The following is a 16760-nucleotide window of genomic DNA, read 5'->3' on the forward strand; positions in this document are numbered from 1 at the left end:
CTACGCGAGTTGCTTTACGGTGTTAGATGAAGTGTCAAAAATATAACGGTTCGAGCCGATGTGAACTGTTTTAAATCGCAAGGAAAACTTGGCAGACCTGGCTCTGGCAAATGTAAAAAGTTGTTTTCGCGCGTGACAAACGGCATGCGAGAAGTCCTTTCCAACACTATAAACCGTGACTTTCAGATTTCGCCCATTTCATAGGAGGAATTCTTTAGTTTGCAACCCTTGAATTTCCCGATTATGGGACAATTTTTATCTTGTGAGAGACGACCGAGGCGATGAGCTCTTTCTATCTCGTGAGGTTCCACATTTATTTTAAGTTTATTACGGCAAACATCACAGATTAGTTTTTCAGATTCTGCCCATGTTTCGCTATCAGTAGTGTCAGGGATACAATTAGAAGATGAGGTTGTCACGGCGTGACCTGTTTTCAGCGTCATCTATGCGGCGTTTTTCCTGGATTATACGCGCCATGTTGCTTGTGTCAGCGTGCATCTTTTCAATGTCGTTTCGAAGCGGAAGTAGTGCTTGGTAGTGTGTTTCCAGAGCGGCCATATAAGTCGGTTATGGTTTTAGCCGTAGTAGTGAGCTCGGATTTCAGGCCCTGTACTTCGGCTATCAATTGGGTTTGGTCTGCGGTTAGTTTCTGGAGTTCCGCGAGTACTGTACTGCTGTCGTTAGGACCAGGGTTAGTTTCTATATCTCCTGATAACGATAGCAAAGAATGAATAACAGTAGCACACTCGCCGGCAATGGCAACAAAGCACTGTGGGCTCGGGAACTGCACCAGAACATAATGGCTTAATTTTTTGGCAAATGAGGCATATGATTTACTAACCTGCATCGCAAAGATCAGCGGGTGAAATGGCTGCGCTGAGGTGCAGTCACCGAGCCCACAGAACGGTGCCGTTGTTGTGTTGTTGTTGCGACTGTGAGAAGGATGAAAAGGAAATTGCACGGGCCTGACTACTGGCTCCAGCCGAGCCACCACCGCTGCCACGTGCAGATAGAAAAGAGTTAAAAGATGAGAGGAACGGTGTTGTTGTTGTTGCCACTGAGGGAAGAATGAAAGGAAATTGCACGGGCCTGCCTACTGGCTCAGCCAAGCCACCACCGCTGCCACGTGCAGATAGAGGAGAGTGAAAAGATCAGAGGAAAGAGAAAAAGGAAAGAAAAATGGCCTGGCTTAGCTTATGGTTAAGCCTAGGATGCGAAGCATACCGCCGGCGGAGGCTGCGCGTCCGCAAGCGAGCGCGCGAGTTGAGCCCCAGCTTTCACAGCTGTTGTGACGTCATATCACGTGGTGCGCCGATGTAGGTCAAGTGGTAGCTACGCGGCCGCGCGCGGCGCAGCAAGGAAGAGCTCGGTTGTGCGGCTAGTATGCTTCGCATAAAAGACGCGTGTCGCAGCAACAACTGCGTCCGCCGGAGCGGACGCTGCTCAAAAAAAAACAGATAAGCGGCCGAAGCCGCGCTCGCTTCACATGTTGTTGTTGTGACTGAGAGAAGGATGAAAAGGAAATTGCACGGGCCTGCTACTGACTCGAGCCAAGCCACCACCGTGCCACGTGCAGATAGAGGAGAGTTAAAAGATCAGAGGAAAGAAAAGACGCGCGTCGCAGCAACAACTGCGTCCGCCGGAGCGGACGCTACGCCTGTTGTTGTTGTTGTGACTGAGAGAAGGACGAAAAGGAAATTGCACGGGCCTGCTACTGGCTCGAGCCAAGCCACCACCGCTGCCACGTGCAGATAGAGGAGAGGTAAGAGATCAGAGGAAAGAGAAAAAGGAAAGAAAAGACGCGCGTCGCAGCAACAACTGCGTCCGCCGGAGCGGACGCTGCTGAAAAAATCAAATAAGCGGCCGAAGCCGCGCTCGCCGAAGCGAGGACAGATACTGTGCAACGCTACGCCTCCGGCGGCGGGGGCGGTTTTATATGCGGCGAAGCTGTTGATGTCCGTGGTGATGTGGCCGTCCATGATTCCATCGGTGCCGGCAGCCACTGTTCCTCTGTTGGCGCAGTCATCCAGGGCGGGCAGCTGAGGAGCGGCAAGCGGTAGCGTCCCGGCTCGTCCCTGGAGCATGGTGGTGCGCAGTCAAACGACGCACCCGAAAGAATGCTTGCCAAGGTAAGCAACAGCAGGCTGACGAAAAGCTAGTTGATCGTCTGCATCCCAAGGATTAGCGGGTTAGATGGCTGCGCCGAGATGAAGACACCGAGCCCACCTGGGAGCTGCGGATGTTAGTGAATTATTTATTTATTTATTTATTTATTTATTTATTTATTTATTTATTTATTTATTTATTTATTTATTTATTTATTTTACCCTCAGGGCAAAGCATTACAGAGGGGAGTGGGTAATACATAACACTGCAAAAAATACAAACAACAGCAGAGAACAATAAATTGTCAAAACAGAGAAGTTAGAATAAGTGATAAACACAATGTATCATTCAACAGAAGCGGTAACAGCAGTCCGAAACAATACAGGGTCAGGAATTGTGGCGACTGAAGAAGGAAGGTGGTTCCAGTCATGTGACGTGTGAGGAATAAAAGAATCCGAGAATGTTTTAGTTTTGCATGCAGAAATGCCTACTTTATGTATGTGATCTGTGCGGCGTGAAATATATGAAGGGGGAAGAAGTAACTCGCAGCGAATGGACTCATGATGAAATATTTTGTGAAAAAGACACAAGCGTGCAATTTTGCGTCGTGATGCAAGCGAAGTTAGGCCCAATGTAGCCTTCATAGCCGTTACGCTTGACGTACGCCGGAAGTCACAGAGAATAAAGCGCGCTGATTTGTGTTGTACCATTTCCAGTTGGTCGATCAAACTCTTAACACCAGGGTTCCAGACTGATGACGCATATTCTAGTTGTGAACGTACGAGTGTGGTATAGAGTAGAAGTTTGATATTAGTCGGCGCTGCGTGAAAGTTACGTCTCAGATATCCCAGCATGCGATTAGCTTTGTTAGTGATGTGCTCAATGTGCGCATGCCAGCTAAGGTTAGACGTAATATGAATTCCGAGGTACTTATATTTTGTAACTGAATTGAGTAGCACACCATTAAGAGTATATACGGGAAGATCGCTATTAACACGAGAAATGCGCATAAGTTTGCACTTTTCAGCATTCAAAGTCATATTCCAAGTTTTGCACCATGTTGAGATAGTGTTAAGGTCAGATTGAATCATGTGCTTGTCGTTATCATTTGTTATTTCCCGAAAAAGGACGCAGTCATCGGCAAAAATATGTACAGAAGAAGAAAGATTGCTGGGTAAGTCGTCGATGAACATAAGAAAAAGCAGGGGACCCAAGACGGTGCCTTGGGGAAACCCGGAAAGAACAGGGTGAACGGCGGAATTAACATTATTGACGGCAACAAACTGCTTTCGATGAGTAAGGAAAACTTCGAGCCATTTTAAAATGTTAGTGTCTAAACCTACCATGCGCAGTTTTAGTAACAAAAGATGATGGGAAACCTTATCAAATGCCTTCGCGAAATCTAGGAAGATGCAGTCGGCGATCGAGTGACGGTCTAAAATTGCGTGAAGTTTGTGTGTGAATAAGAGTAGCTGTGTTTCGCATGAATAGGACTTCCTAAAACCGTGCTGAGAAGGATGAAAAAACGAGTTTGATTCAAGGAAAGTGACAATATGTGAAAAGGGTATGTGCTCTAAGATTTTACATGGAATGCTGGTAATTGATATTGGCCGGTAGTTAAGAGGCGAATGTTTATTACCAGATTTATACACTGGGACCCCCTTACCAATCTTCCAATCAGCGGGTAGTTCACCTTTCTCCAATGATTGCTGAAATATTTTAGTTAAGGCGAGCGATGAATACATTTTCGTACTTTTCAGGAACTTTGTAGTAATGCAATCAACACCAGCACTGGAGGATATCTTAAGGTAGTCAATTATTTTTACTATCCGGATGAATGACCACAGGGTACATTGGGAGGAAGTTGTTATGATCCAGTTGGGGGAAATTCGCAGTATCACCACTTGAAAAAAAGCTCGAAAACACATCATTCATTACATTTGCACAGTCAGTATCTGATATAGGTTCGTCACTTGAATTCGTTAGTATTATTCTAGATGTTTCAGAAGGGTTAATGACGCTCCACAATTTTCTTGGGTTATTGAGCAACATACTCGGTAGAGTGCTACTCAAGTAATTTGCTTTAGCGTTCTTGACCGCAGAATTGTAAGTGTAAGCTGCAGAGCGATAACGGGACCAATGATGTTCAGTACGTGATTTTTTTGCAGATCGGAAATAGCGTTTCTTACGGTTAGACAAGCGCTTAAGATGCGTGTTATACCATGGCGCATGCAGGTGATAAGATATTACGCGAGTAGGTATGAAGCGGCTGGTGAGATCTAAAACTTTGTTCTTGAATAAAAGCCAGTTTGCGTTCACTGATCGCGAGTCGAATTCGTCGAAAAAGGTGGCCAGGAAAGAACCTAGTTCATTATTAATTTTGTTGAAGTCAGCGCGGCGATACATGCGTATTATTTTAGTGTGACTCGGAGTTTTTTGTATGGGAATGTTCACAGAGAAATTATTGAGCAACGAATGGTCGCTTAACTGGGGCATGTAGGATATTTCAGAACACAGTTCTGGGCATGTTGTTAGTACAAGGTCTAATGTACTTGCTGTAACTTCAGTAATTCTTGTAGGCTGAGTAACAATTTGGGTAAGATTAAACAGTGAGCATAAATTAGTGAATTCCTTGCATAGTGTCGAGGATGAGGATGGTTGCACCGAGGACCAGTCAATGCCCGGAAAGTTAAAATCACCCAACAGAAAGATAGATGACGAAGGGTAACGCGTTACGATGACATTAATGGTATCATGAAGCTCTGCAAGAAATGTAGAAGATGCATTAGGCGGTCGATAGCATGCGCCTAAAATTATTCTGCGGTAGCCTAGTTGAAGAGATACCCATATAGTTTCGATGCTTGATGTTATGTGAAGGGAATAGGACTCTATTTTTTTTTTTACTGACTGCTATTAGTACGCCACCACCTTGCCGATCTTTCCTGTCACAACGATAGAAGTGGAATTAGATGAATCGAATATCTCACAGTCACGTATGTATTCATGCAGCCAGGTTTCAGTTAGGACGACGATGTCAGTAGAACACGCACTTATGGCAGAGGAGAGTTCCGTACGTCTTTTTATGGCACTTCGGATATTAGTAAATAACACTGATGTTAGAGCTGCGTTTACACAACGGTCACTGCCCCTCGGTAACCGTTATGCAGATTTACAAGGACTAGATGCAGCGGGGAGAGACGAAGGCGTGTGCTGTGTAATCGGCTTGGTGCGTTCTGCGGTAATCTCAAATGTTTTATCGTTTACAGGGTCATACATGTAGGATCTGTTGTTCACGACCATTTTATTGTATTTTAGCTTAAAAGATGGAGAGCCGGGCAGTGATTTGGCGACGCCAATCAGTTTTTTGCGTGCTTGGCGTGTGGCAAACGAGTAATCTTCTGTTACTTGAATTTCGTCTTCTTTCATGTCTTTTTTGCATTTCAGAATTTTTTTCTCACGGAAAACGAAAGAACATTAGAGGGTGTGGCGCGCTGGCATTTTATTGGCGCATGGTGATGGGACGATTGCTACGCGAGTTGCTTTACGGTGTTAGATGAAGTGTCAAAAATATAACGATTCGAGCCAATGTGAAGTGTTTTGAATCGCAAGGAAAACTTGAGAGACCTGGCTGTGGCAAATGTAGCAAGTTGTTTTCGCGCGTGACGAATGGCTTGCGAAAAGTCCTCTCCAACACTATAAACCGTGTATTTAAGATTTCGTCCATTTCATAGAAGAGATTCTCTAGTTTTGCAACTCTTGAATTTCACGATTACGGGACGATTTTTATCTTGTGAGTGACAATCGAGGTGATGAGCTCTTTCTGTCTCGTGAGCTCTTTCTATCATGACATTGTTCATGACAGCTGCGTCGTCATCACAGAAATTCAGTCGTTATTCGCCCGTGAGGCTGCTGTAATCAGGAGAGCCGCTACATACCGACCGAAGTTTTTGGAGGAGAAAGTTCTTCAGGATGGAAATGAATGTCTCTCAATCCGCGACCTTAGCTTCGAATGCTGTTATCAATATCTACTGAAGAAAGTATCAGATGAAGTGAGATTTAATTTGAAACTTTTCGTCCGCATTCTCCAGTTTGGTGAGCCATTGATGCTCTTTTTCATTGAACTGATCAACCGAAACGAAAGGCGGTACATCATCGATATATTTGCGTCATCATCAGCGAGTCAAGCCAAAGAAGGGAGAATAAATACAGACGATGATCAAATTTACACCTTCTATAAAATTTATGCCCAAACATTTGAGGGCTGTACGTCACGTGCATGGCACGATACAAATCAGGTATTTCCAAGAGGCATCGAAAATCTATCACGTGCATTACGTGGCAAGGTTCTGCTGGGAAATTCTAAACGCATTATATTTTGCGCCTGTTCTTTCACGCAAGTTCTCAGAGGCGCAGGGAAATCGACAAGAGTGCACCAAGTCAAGACTGAAGCTATAAGCTTGAGTCGATTTACGGGCGGCGTGCATTTGCCGGGGTACAACTTCAGCAACGTTTACTTTCTGGACTTAAACTGAAGGTCACTTCTCATGGCATTTTTTTTAAATCCGTACTTTCGAGTACCCAAATATGGAGGATCCAGCCCGAAGCCCCAAGATTATATTCCATCTAGCCCTTTTTTCATCGGTAAACCTTCTCTTAAATCCTTTACATGGGACGGTAGGACCCTTTATTGTCTTCTGGATCACGAGATATGCACTTTACCTGCACTTGAAGACCTCAGTTTGAAAATGTGTTCTCTCAGGGCGATGTACGACTCACCATTTTCAGCCAGAAAAGTGCTCTGCTAGCGTTTCGAGGAGGGATATGCGTACTATCGCGCTCAATATGAGTTGCAACGCGCGGTCATCGACCGGGGCTCGTTCCGTGGTGTGCCTCCTCCGAACAGTCGCTCGGAATTCTGGGAGAAACTTTTCCCTGAGTGGGGGTGCTGTTGTTTCCTGGAACAGCAGTTTCTCCCAGTATTCCGAGCGACTGTTTGGAGGAGGCACACCACGGAACGAGCCTCGGTCGATGACCGCGCGTTGCAACTCATATTGAGCGCGATAGTACATATTGATTGCTATGATGCTGTCTTACCGCACGCTAAAGAACAGCATTGAAAAACAACTTCTCACAGAAATCATGCGGTTGTGCAAAATTTCTGCGTACGCAATATTAAGTACTTTACCGCACATACTGCCTACGCTTCTCCACTTGCCGATACGTTTCGTGCGCAGACTTAAATTCCTGTTAGAAAGCTATAAGCCCATGTGAGAAAGCTTCACTAAGACTAAATCATTTCACGTTTTGCAGAGCGAGCGAGAGAAAAAGAGATAAAGGCGAAGAGGGAAGGCAGTGATTTTTAACCAGAAGCGTGTGCTGGTTGGCTGCCCTGGAGAGAGACGACGAAATTGAAAAAGGAAAGGGAAAAGGGGCGAAGAGCACAGTCAGAATTTGTTACCGAAGCTAGTCCCTATCAGGTAGCAAAACAGTGCCAGGTAGGTCCTGGGGACAGTTGACTCCTGTGGCCACGGTCCGGGGATCTTACCCTCTGTTAAACGGCGAGCACACGAGAACACGTCACAAAGAAATAATGCAAGTTTTATTGTTTTGCTTCGCACCACGTGTATTGTGTATCTTTGGCAGGTTAGTGCAAATATTTTTGATGTTGCGCTTCAGTTTACGCTGAAAGTCAACCAAGTACCGCCTTCGTTGTTCATCAACGTGGGCGCAAATAAAATATGTCCTTCCACCCATCACTAAGTGGTTTTTTTTTTTAAATTGTCCACTTTGATGCATCAGTATTTTTTTTCTGGTGAAAGCCTTCACAAGGAACAAAAAAATTAACTAAGGCAGCCAATGCACGCTTGTAGAAACATCTTCTCTATGCCCGAAACTTTACAAGGGTGTTTTTCGCCAGAATCCCCTTACTCCACTCCGTTGTTAACGTATGGAAATTAACCCCGATCGCGACCGAAGAGCTACAAATTAAATCTTTTCGCAATCCCTTACGGTTGCATCAAATGCAGTGCCGTAACTGGGTCAAGGTTTCTTAATATGCAGAGAGGTAATGTAACTTTTCTTGGAGTAATGAAGTTTGAATTAATGAAGTCTGCCTCAGTATCATACGCCTATCCTAACGCAATTCATCGATGAATTTGCATAGGTCATCAGCGACAACACATGGGCTCCAGCTCGTTTTCCATCATGAACATCGGCTGGGGTTTACTTGAATTAACTGCAGCACTTCCCCACATTCTTTTGATTCGTAACACGATAATAAACAGCTCAAGTCAGACTGTGAATATTCGCTGATAGTCCCCCGTTTGCGTGCATGTGAAGAGGTCATCACGAATTGCACGTCACATTTGGTGGGAAACAATGCAGGCAATTTTAAAGTGTACTTGTCCACCAATTTGTCATTTCTACCCGAGAATAGAAACTTCGGAAGTAATGAGCGCGAAATAATCCTAATTGAATGAACGAGTAGCGATCTTTCTTTACTTGAACAGCCTTTACGACGGTGTCAAGAACGAGGCGGGAAAAATTCTCTGAAAGTGAATTCCTCTCTCGCATGCAATCCTGCTACCTTTTGTGGCCGCTTCTAGAAGGCAGGACATTCGAAGGTGTTCTTTATAGTTTCAAATCGCCTATTAAAATGCATTAAAGACGTTTTATACCGCATCCTTTCTCGTGAACATTTCTATACGCGGGACAGCCTTGTCGCTGTGCTAACAGAACATTTACTGGTCAAGTCAATGACTCCAGGGTTCAGGCTGCTTTAACAAAGGCAGTCTGTAGTATTTAGGGAAGAGTGGAGCATAAGGCGACAAGTTGAAGGACACTATATTTTAGTTCATGCCACCACCAAACTTTTGAACCAGCAGTGAAATTAACAATATGTTCAGGTGACCCTAATTTACCGCATATCCCATAAAATTGCACTTTAAAAATCCGCCAACGAGGGACAGCACAGAGCAAGGAATCACGACACAAGGGTAACAACTGATGTTTATTTGGGCGCACAGAACAATATATAGTCGAAAATGTTTGGTTTGGTTTATTGGGGTTTAACGTCCCAAAGCGGCTCAGGTTATGAAGGACGCCGTAATGAAGGGCCCCAGAAATTTCGACCTCCTGGGTTTCTTAAACGTGCACAGTCATCGCGCAGTACACGGTCCTCTAGAATTTCTCCTTCATCGAATTTCGGCCGCCGCGGCCGGGATCGAACCAGCGTCTTTCGGGTCAGGAGCGCCGTAACCACTGAGCCACCGCGGCGGGGCATATATAGCCGAAAATGGGGGAGGAGACAAGAAAATAAAAACACACTGCGCAGTCGCGATGAAACAGAAGTGGTCAACGCCATCGGATAAAATAGAAGTAACAAGGAAAAAACACGAGTAAAACACGGGAGGTATAAAGCGCCAATCCAGATTAATTATTAGAAGTGATACAAATTTACTAAAACAAAAGCAATAAAACACGAGGCTAACAAAACGGCGAAGAAATAATAACAAAATAAAAACAGTTAGAAAGCGGGGCGCAACAAGAACCACCCTCTGTCACAAAGTTGAGCGTTCAAATTTATAAAACTGTCCATAATATCTATTTTTCTCTCTCGGTGAGGGCTACGGATATGGTACTGACGCAGGATTCCCTGCTGTCGTTGATCGCAATAGCTTCCGCTGTTTCACGTATTAACCGCTCACTCTTTCTGGCCAAGAAAGAAGACTCGCGCAGCAATATCTCCATCCGGTGGTCTCGCAATGCTTGCAGTGGTGGGCATAATGTCCTCCGAGGCGTTGTTGTCGAACCTTGCGTGCTACATCGCGTGTTTTTTGAAGCACTTACACGTTTGTCCAGTTTACAAAGAAAGCAAAGTTAGCCTGTCGGTGGGTTAACCACCTTAGTAACGAGAAGGGCGGCAGTTTTTGCAGGGTATGGTTTAAAGCCTCAAATTGTCCTGCGGTGCAGTTGAGAGGGGTGGACTGTCCGCTGCCTCACTCTCAGGTTATAGGAGCACTCAAGAACTTTGCAAGAGAACAACGCGCCATGAACGCCTGCAGCACAGTGCGAAAGTTGCAATCACCGCAAGCCACTGTCAGAAAAAAAAAAAAAAGAAACCTGTGTACAGACTCGATGTAAGGATTGCATATGAAGCCGCCATGGTAGCTAAGTGGTTATGGTGCTCGACTTCTGACCCCAAAGACGCGGTTTCAGTCCCAGTGGAGGCGGTCGCTTTTTGATGCAGGCTAAATGTAGATGCCCGTGCACTGAGCGATGGTAGCGTACGTTGAAGAATCACGGGAATTTGAAATTATCCTGAGCCTTCCACTACGGCCTCCCTCATAGCCTGAGCCGCTATGGGACGTTGAACCCCTTGAAACCAGAACCAGTAAAGATTGAATAGCCGGAGAATTCCGCAGGCATATTTCATCGCCAACACACGAGCAGTTTGCATTTTCACACAATCAAGAATGTTGACCACTGGTCAGATTAGGTTTTAGAACAGGAAGCAGACAACAGGCAAATGAGAAAGAAAAACAAAAACAAAATTCTGACACGCACAGGGTTTTTCATTGGTTTGCCCATGAAATGCATGCTTTTTTGACAAATAAAGATTGAGTTGATAGTTACGCTACCAGTAGTTTGGGCTACTTTTCGTGCGTCCTCCTTCTTTGTATACTCACCAGAATAAAGTACTGAAATGCATTACCAACTAGCCTCTTTTCTCGCTTTGATTTCCTATGAAGCCCTTTAACTAGCGTGACAATGACTAAAAATATCCAGAAGTGACCTCTCTAAGGAAGACGCACAGAATGCGAAGCATCTTTACTCAGTCAAGGTTGTAGAAGAACCTTATGTAAAACTACTTGAATATATACAGAACGGCTGCACAGTTATCCCGTTCCTTCATAGATTCAGCAATAAAATTTTGTTAAGGACGGGCATCAAACAAGGAGACATGATTTCGGCTATGCTTTTCATCGCCTGTTTACAAGAGTTATTCAGAGGCCTGGATTGGGAACTATTGGGGATCAGAGTTAATGCAGAATACCTAAGTAATCTACGATTCGCTGATGACAGTGTCGTGCTAAGTCACTCAGGAGATGAACTGCAAAGCATGATCAACGAGTTAGACGGGCAGAGCAAATCGGTTGGTATGCAGAAAACCAGAATAATGTTTGACCGTCTTCGAAGGCAACAGTAGGCACAAGTGGTAGCGAGGTGCTGGAATTGGTAAGGGAATACGTACGCCTCCATCGGGCAGGTAGTGACCGTAAATCTCGATCACGACATAGAGATAATTAAAAGAAGATTAGGCTTGAGTGCATATGGCAAGTTCTCTCAGATCATGAATGCCAGTTTACCAAAATCGCTCAAGAGAAAAGTATACAACAGCTATATCTTACCGGTACTCACTTATGGGGCACAAACGTGAAGGCTAACTAAGAGGGTTCAGCTTAAGTTAAGGACAACGCAGCGAGCTATGGAAAGAAAAATGGCAGGTGTAACGTTAAGGGACCGGAATCGGCCAGAATGGGGGAGGAAACAAACGTTGATTTCGACGTCCTAGTCAAAATCAAGAGGAAGAAATGGGTCTGGGCAGGGCATGTAATGCGAAGGCAAGATAACCGCTGGTCCTTAAAGGTGGTTTGGTTTGGTTCATGGGGTTTAACGTCCCAAAGCGACTAAGGCTATGAGAGACGCCGTAGTGGAGGGCTCCGGAAATTTCGACCACCTGGGGTTCTTTAACGTACACTGACATCGCACAGTACACGGGCCTCTAAAATTTCTCCTCCAAAGAAATTCAACCGCCGCGGCCGGGATCGAACCCGCGTCTTCCGGGTCAGCAGCCGAGCACCATAACCACTGAGCCACCGCGGCGGCTGGTCCTTAAAGGTAACGGAGTGGATTCCAAGAGAAGGCAAGTGTGGCACGGGGCGGCAGGAAGTTATGTGGGCTGATGAGATTGAGAAGAATGAGGGGATAGAGTGGGCGCAGCTGGCAAAAGACAGAGTTAACTGGTGGGATATGGAGGAGTTCCTTGCCCTGCAGGGGCGTAGTCAGGCTCTACTGATGATGATTACAATGAACGCTTCAGATCGCGCTTTCGAAGTGGGCATCACCCCAAAGTTATAATCGTTCGAATATTGTAATTTATTACATTGCGCAGCGCATTGCAGAAATGAACTACGATGAGATTGTAGTTTGAATCTACAGGACAAACATTTTCCACACTTTTCTATGTGCACAACACGAGAACGTCTTTTACGGCCGCTTTTCCAAGCACTTAACGATAACCGGAATTCCTCAAGGGGTGTTAAGTTCACACGACTGGAGTGAAAGCCACCAGTCCCCATTATCTGCTGTCATTTTCCGCAGTTAAGCCATTGCAGCTTGAAATAAGAAAGCAGCTCAAAAATATTAATAAAAAAAAGCCATCGTGAATGCCACAGTTCAGGAGCTCCTTTATTACAGATGCGAATAACGCACACGGGTATCTGCAGCACAACTCTACGGGGTATACAAAGTTTTTAACACGATATTGTCAACTGTCTTGCATTAGAACAGCTTTACAAAAGTGTCATGGCACCCATTTGAAAGAAAGATCCTCGCCCTCTTTCTTACACACATACAAAGAAGAAGGTCAATGATTGAATGCTTATGCAAAGACAAGAACTGATAGCTATGTACACAGTGCGCATGAAACATGTACATTCAGATCATAAAAATTAAGAATGCATATCTCAAAATGTGTTTGGAAGACAAAAGAATTTATCGAAGATGGTGAACCAAATGAGGACGTTATGAATATGATGGCAGGCTAGGGCTGCAGCACAGACGACAAACAAACACAGTTTCAGTACATTGCTTACCACGTGCAAAATATACTACACGCACTGATTGGTGGCAAAATGACGACAACGAACACATGAAAGCTCGTACAACAGACGGAAAGATACACCAGAACACACAACGTACACTTCCAGAATCCGCACATGTGCTGAAGGAAAAAAGACCATAACTAGTATGGGAGAAGTTGACGAACCGCCCTTCCCCCTGGTTCATCATGACGAGCCTTGTCCTAAACTATCTACGAATGGTGACAGTCTCTAACATTTATCGAGAATGTCGCTGCGGCAGCACCGGTAGTAGTGTAATAAAAGGCTAGTACCGCCCGCAACGGCCTAAACCTCATGAGACCGCAATACTTGAAAGCAGGAATGTTTAGAGCCACATGGCTACTGTTGCAGAGCAGCCTGGACCTGGAGCCAGAAGAGGTTGTTCAGGGCCTCGCTCGAGCCGTCGGGTGGTAGCTGAACGTAGGTGCGGGACTTGATGAGGTACGCCAGCATGGAGCTCATCTCGGACTCCACCACGTCGTTCTTCCTTATGAACACCATGCCATCGTTGCGGTCGTTCTCAAACAGCCGATGCTGCGCCAGGTTCAGCTCGAACATGCACCAGCGACTGCGGCAGAACTCCCGGCTCAGCAAGAACAGCGACACGCGGCTCTGCGATATGGCCCGGCAGATGTTCTCGGTGATCGGGAGGCCCGGCATGAAGTCCCGGTCAGCCACGCAGAGACGAAACTTCATGGAAGCTTCGAGCTTTGGAAGGAGCACGTCTCGCACCCACTGGGTGTCCGATGCGTGGTACGAGAGGAAGCCGTCCCACAGAAAGCGTCCTGTGTCCGTCTGTCTTCGATATGATTTAATGGCTACTTTGAGGTACAGCAGGCTGTATATGCAGTACCACCGGTTCCTGTACACGGCGTAGGCGATCAAGGAGGCGACCTGGATAGAGAGGAGCGCAGGTACACCGTAAATTCTGTAGTGGTCAGGGGGGGCGCACTCGTCCTCATTCGACGGTACCTCGCGAACGAGCCGTCCCTTGTACTCCGCAGGTTGCTTGCAGACAAAGCAATCGGTACACTGAGCAGGGTGCTTCTCAATCAGGGAAAGAATGTTCATCCGCTGGCAGCCTGAGCAGTCCCAGGGATTCCAGCTGAGGTTCACGTAGTCGATGTGGTTGATGTCACGCAACATGTCCTCGCTTATTGTGGACAGCTCGTTGTGCTCCAAGAGCAGGGTTTTCAGTTTACGCATGCGGGTAAATAAAGGTCCCTTCCACTCTGATATTCTATTATACGCAAGATTTAACTCCTCGATAGGAGCATACTCCACTGCACCAAGTCTTAGTTCTTCAATCTCGTTCTGCGACAGTATGAGTCGACTCAAGGAGATCAAATTGGGGAATACTTGGGGGCCTTCGAAGTGGACGATCTGGTTTTTATTGAGGTTCAGAAAAATAACTTTGCTAAGTCCCTTAACGTTTTTTCCGTCCAAATGCCTAATCTTGTTGCCAGCCATAGAGAGATTGTTGAGGTTTTCCAAGCATTCAAATGGCGACCCAGAAATATTAGTTATACTACAGTTGTTTAGCTCGAGCTTCTTAACGAACGGAAATCCGCAGAATGCGTGATTAGGTAAAGAGTTGAGATTGGTGCCGCTCATAATTAGCCTCTGCACGGAGCTGTTCCGTCGACATTTCCCGGGACAGTACTGGAACTCGAAGTCACGTGGCACATTGGTACCGGACATGTCGAGCGTATCTAGCCGCTCTAAGAAAAAGATTGCCTCAGGAATTTCGGGTAATTTTGTGCCGATAAGCGAGGCATACCTGAGACTTTCGTTCAGATTGCGGAACGCGAGTGGATGGATCCTCTGAATGGGCGCGTGGAAAAAGTCGAGGCGCTCGATTTGCAACGAGTGTGGTGGTCTATCCCAAGGTCCGATTCTATTAAAGTTGCATTTATACAATAAAAACTCTTTATATGAGTGATGAAGGCCAAAGCAAGCACCCCTACAGGGAACTGTTCGACTGTGTTTTCTAATGTGACGTTCACAGCCTCGATTGTGATGGTGGGAATATTCCAGAACAAATAGAATGATTTTATAATCTTGATTAAATCATAGGTAAAGTTGTACCTATAACTGTCGACAAAGCCGTACACGTCAAAGTTACACCTTCCGTCGGCTATTGTCCCGTTGCAGACGGCGACAGCGGCTTGCGGAGGCTCGCCGAACGTGCCTTGAAGCGTGATCTGGTCAATTTGATAGAGCACGGTGGAAAGGATGTAGGGGTCAATTGTGCGATCATCGAGCTTAAGGAATCGGTCGTACTGCTGATCAAATCCTGGTGGAAAGTGATCCCATTTTCGAATCTTGACGGATCGTAGCGACATGCAGACGATACTACCCTGAGGAGTCTTGTCGGCCACAGGTTCGTCAGACACGAGCATCTCTTCTATCGTCAACATCTGCGGGTCGGCAGGTTTGTAACCTTGCCGATCATCCAGCCCTATAAGAAGGGTACAAACGGCGTGGACGTATCCATTTTCAACGGTCACGTTGCAGCGCTTAAAGCGCTGTAGCACCGTTGCGTACGGAGCGATGTGGGTGCAGTTGATTGACGTGCTGAGGGCACAGGCTGTTGTCACAGCCCACAAAAGTAAAGCGACAGTCTTCATGCACATCTCCGTCTGAAAGAAAAGAATGTGGCCGTTGAGCAATCCCTACCTGAGCTCATTTTCTCCCTAGTTCCCTTTAACTGCTAATGCAATGAGCTCTCGCGGAATGCTGTCTGCATTACTATCTCTTTTATCGTTTATGGAAAAATTGTCAATGAGAAGTCTTGCGCTTAAGCACAGCATTAGGCGTACGCTCTACCACTGGTGCTTCAGAGAATACCCCTACTGATATTTAAAAACAGGCTTTCAGAAGTATAAATATGACTTCTGCGCCATAGTAATGCCAATCTGGGTGGACAGCAGAAAACAGGTGAATCAGGTTTACTGGTAAGGTGATTAAAATTATTTTTGAATGTTACCTTTCTAACTATATATGAATGCTGGGCGCCTGCTTTCAATTATTTTTATTACACTGTCAGCCCTGAAAATGGTCCAAGCAGGAGAGGGAAGTGTTTTCTAAACATCTGCGGAGCACTCCTAATGAAGTTCAGCAGTGTGTGGTTAGAAGTATAGCTACGCTTTGAAAGGCCAACAGCCTGACGCAGGGCAGCTTGCATTGCGTTTCGGCAGACACGAGTTCGTGTCAATCTTTTTAGTTTCTGTTTTCAGTGCAAGACTATAGGAGTAATCCAGGAATTTTTTTTGCGAATTTTCTTTACTTTCTTTAAGTAAGCATGATTTTCATTATCATGGCTGACTGTCGAAAAACCATGGCTATGATTTCGAGTGGTGGCCAGCACCAGAAGAATTTTGCGTGCGATAATTCTGATACTTCACTGCTCTTGTTCTATCACACATGCGCTCAAACTACCACATTGATGACCAACTGCAGCAACTTCACAGTTGTATACGAGCTCTTAAAGCACCATGAAAGCGGTACTTGAAGCTATCGATCTTTATGACATGAAATCTAGAAAAATACGCACCTTGCTTTACCAGCATGCACGACGACGCGTGTTGATGCATATGCTGCAGCAGGTTTGCTTTCGAAACGCGGTGCGACAAAGTCGCGGGGCCGACTGTACGCTTAGAAGAATGCCATCCGTGAACAGCGTCGTTTATCGCTGCCTCCGCCCTACGCTGGAAAAGGAAGCGGCGTTCGAATTAGAGTTACTGTATA

The 16760-nt window shown here is 45.7% G+C and overlaps 2 pseudogenes across 1 annotated transcript; both read right to left on the reverse strand.

The window, feature by feature from the left end:
* On the reverse strand, positions 1-2173 carry LOC149339144 (uncharacterized; annotated as a pseudogene).
* A 10382-nt stretch (positions 2174-12555) lies between these two features.
* LOC149339145 (toll-like receptor 2 type-2) lies at positions 12556-16666 on the reverse strand (annotated as a pseudogene). Its single transcript, XR_016283780.1, has 2 exons — positions 16567-16666; positions 12556-15652 (listed from the first exon to the last, which is right to left on the reverse strand). The product of XR_016283780.1 is annotated as a toll-like receptor 2 type-2 (transcript).
* Positions 16667-16760: the final 94 nt, after the last annotated feature.

The sequence above is a fragment of the Amblyomma mixtum genome, chromosome 6, assembly GCF_055824585.1.
Source record: "Amblyomma mixtum isolate Tamu chromosome 6, ASM5582458v1, whole genome shotgun sequence".
NCBI classification, from domain to species: domain Eukaryota; kingdom Metazoa; phylum Arthropoda; class Arachnida; order Ixodida; family Ixodidae; genus Amblyomma; species Amblyomma mixtum.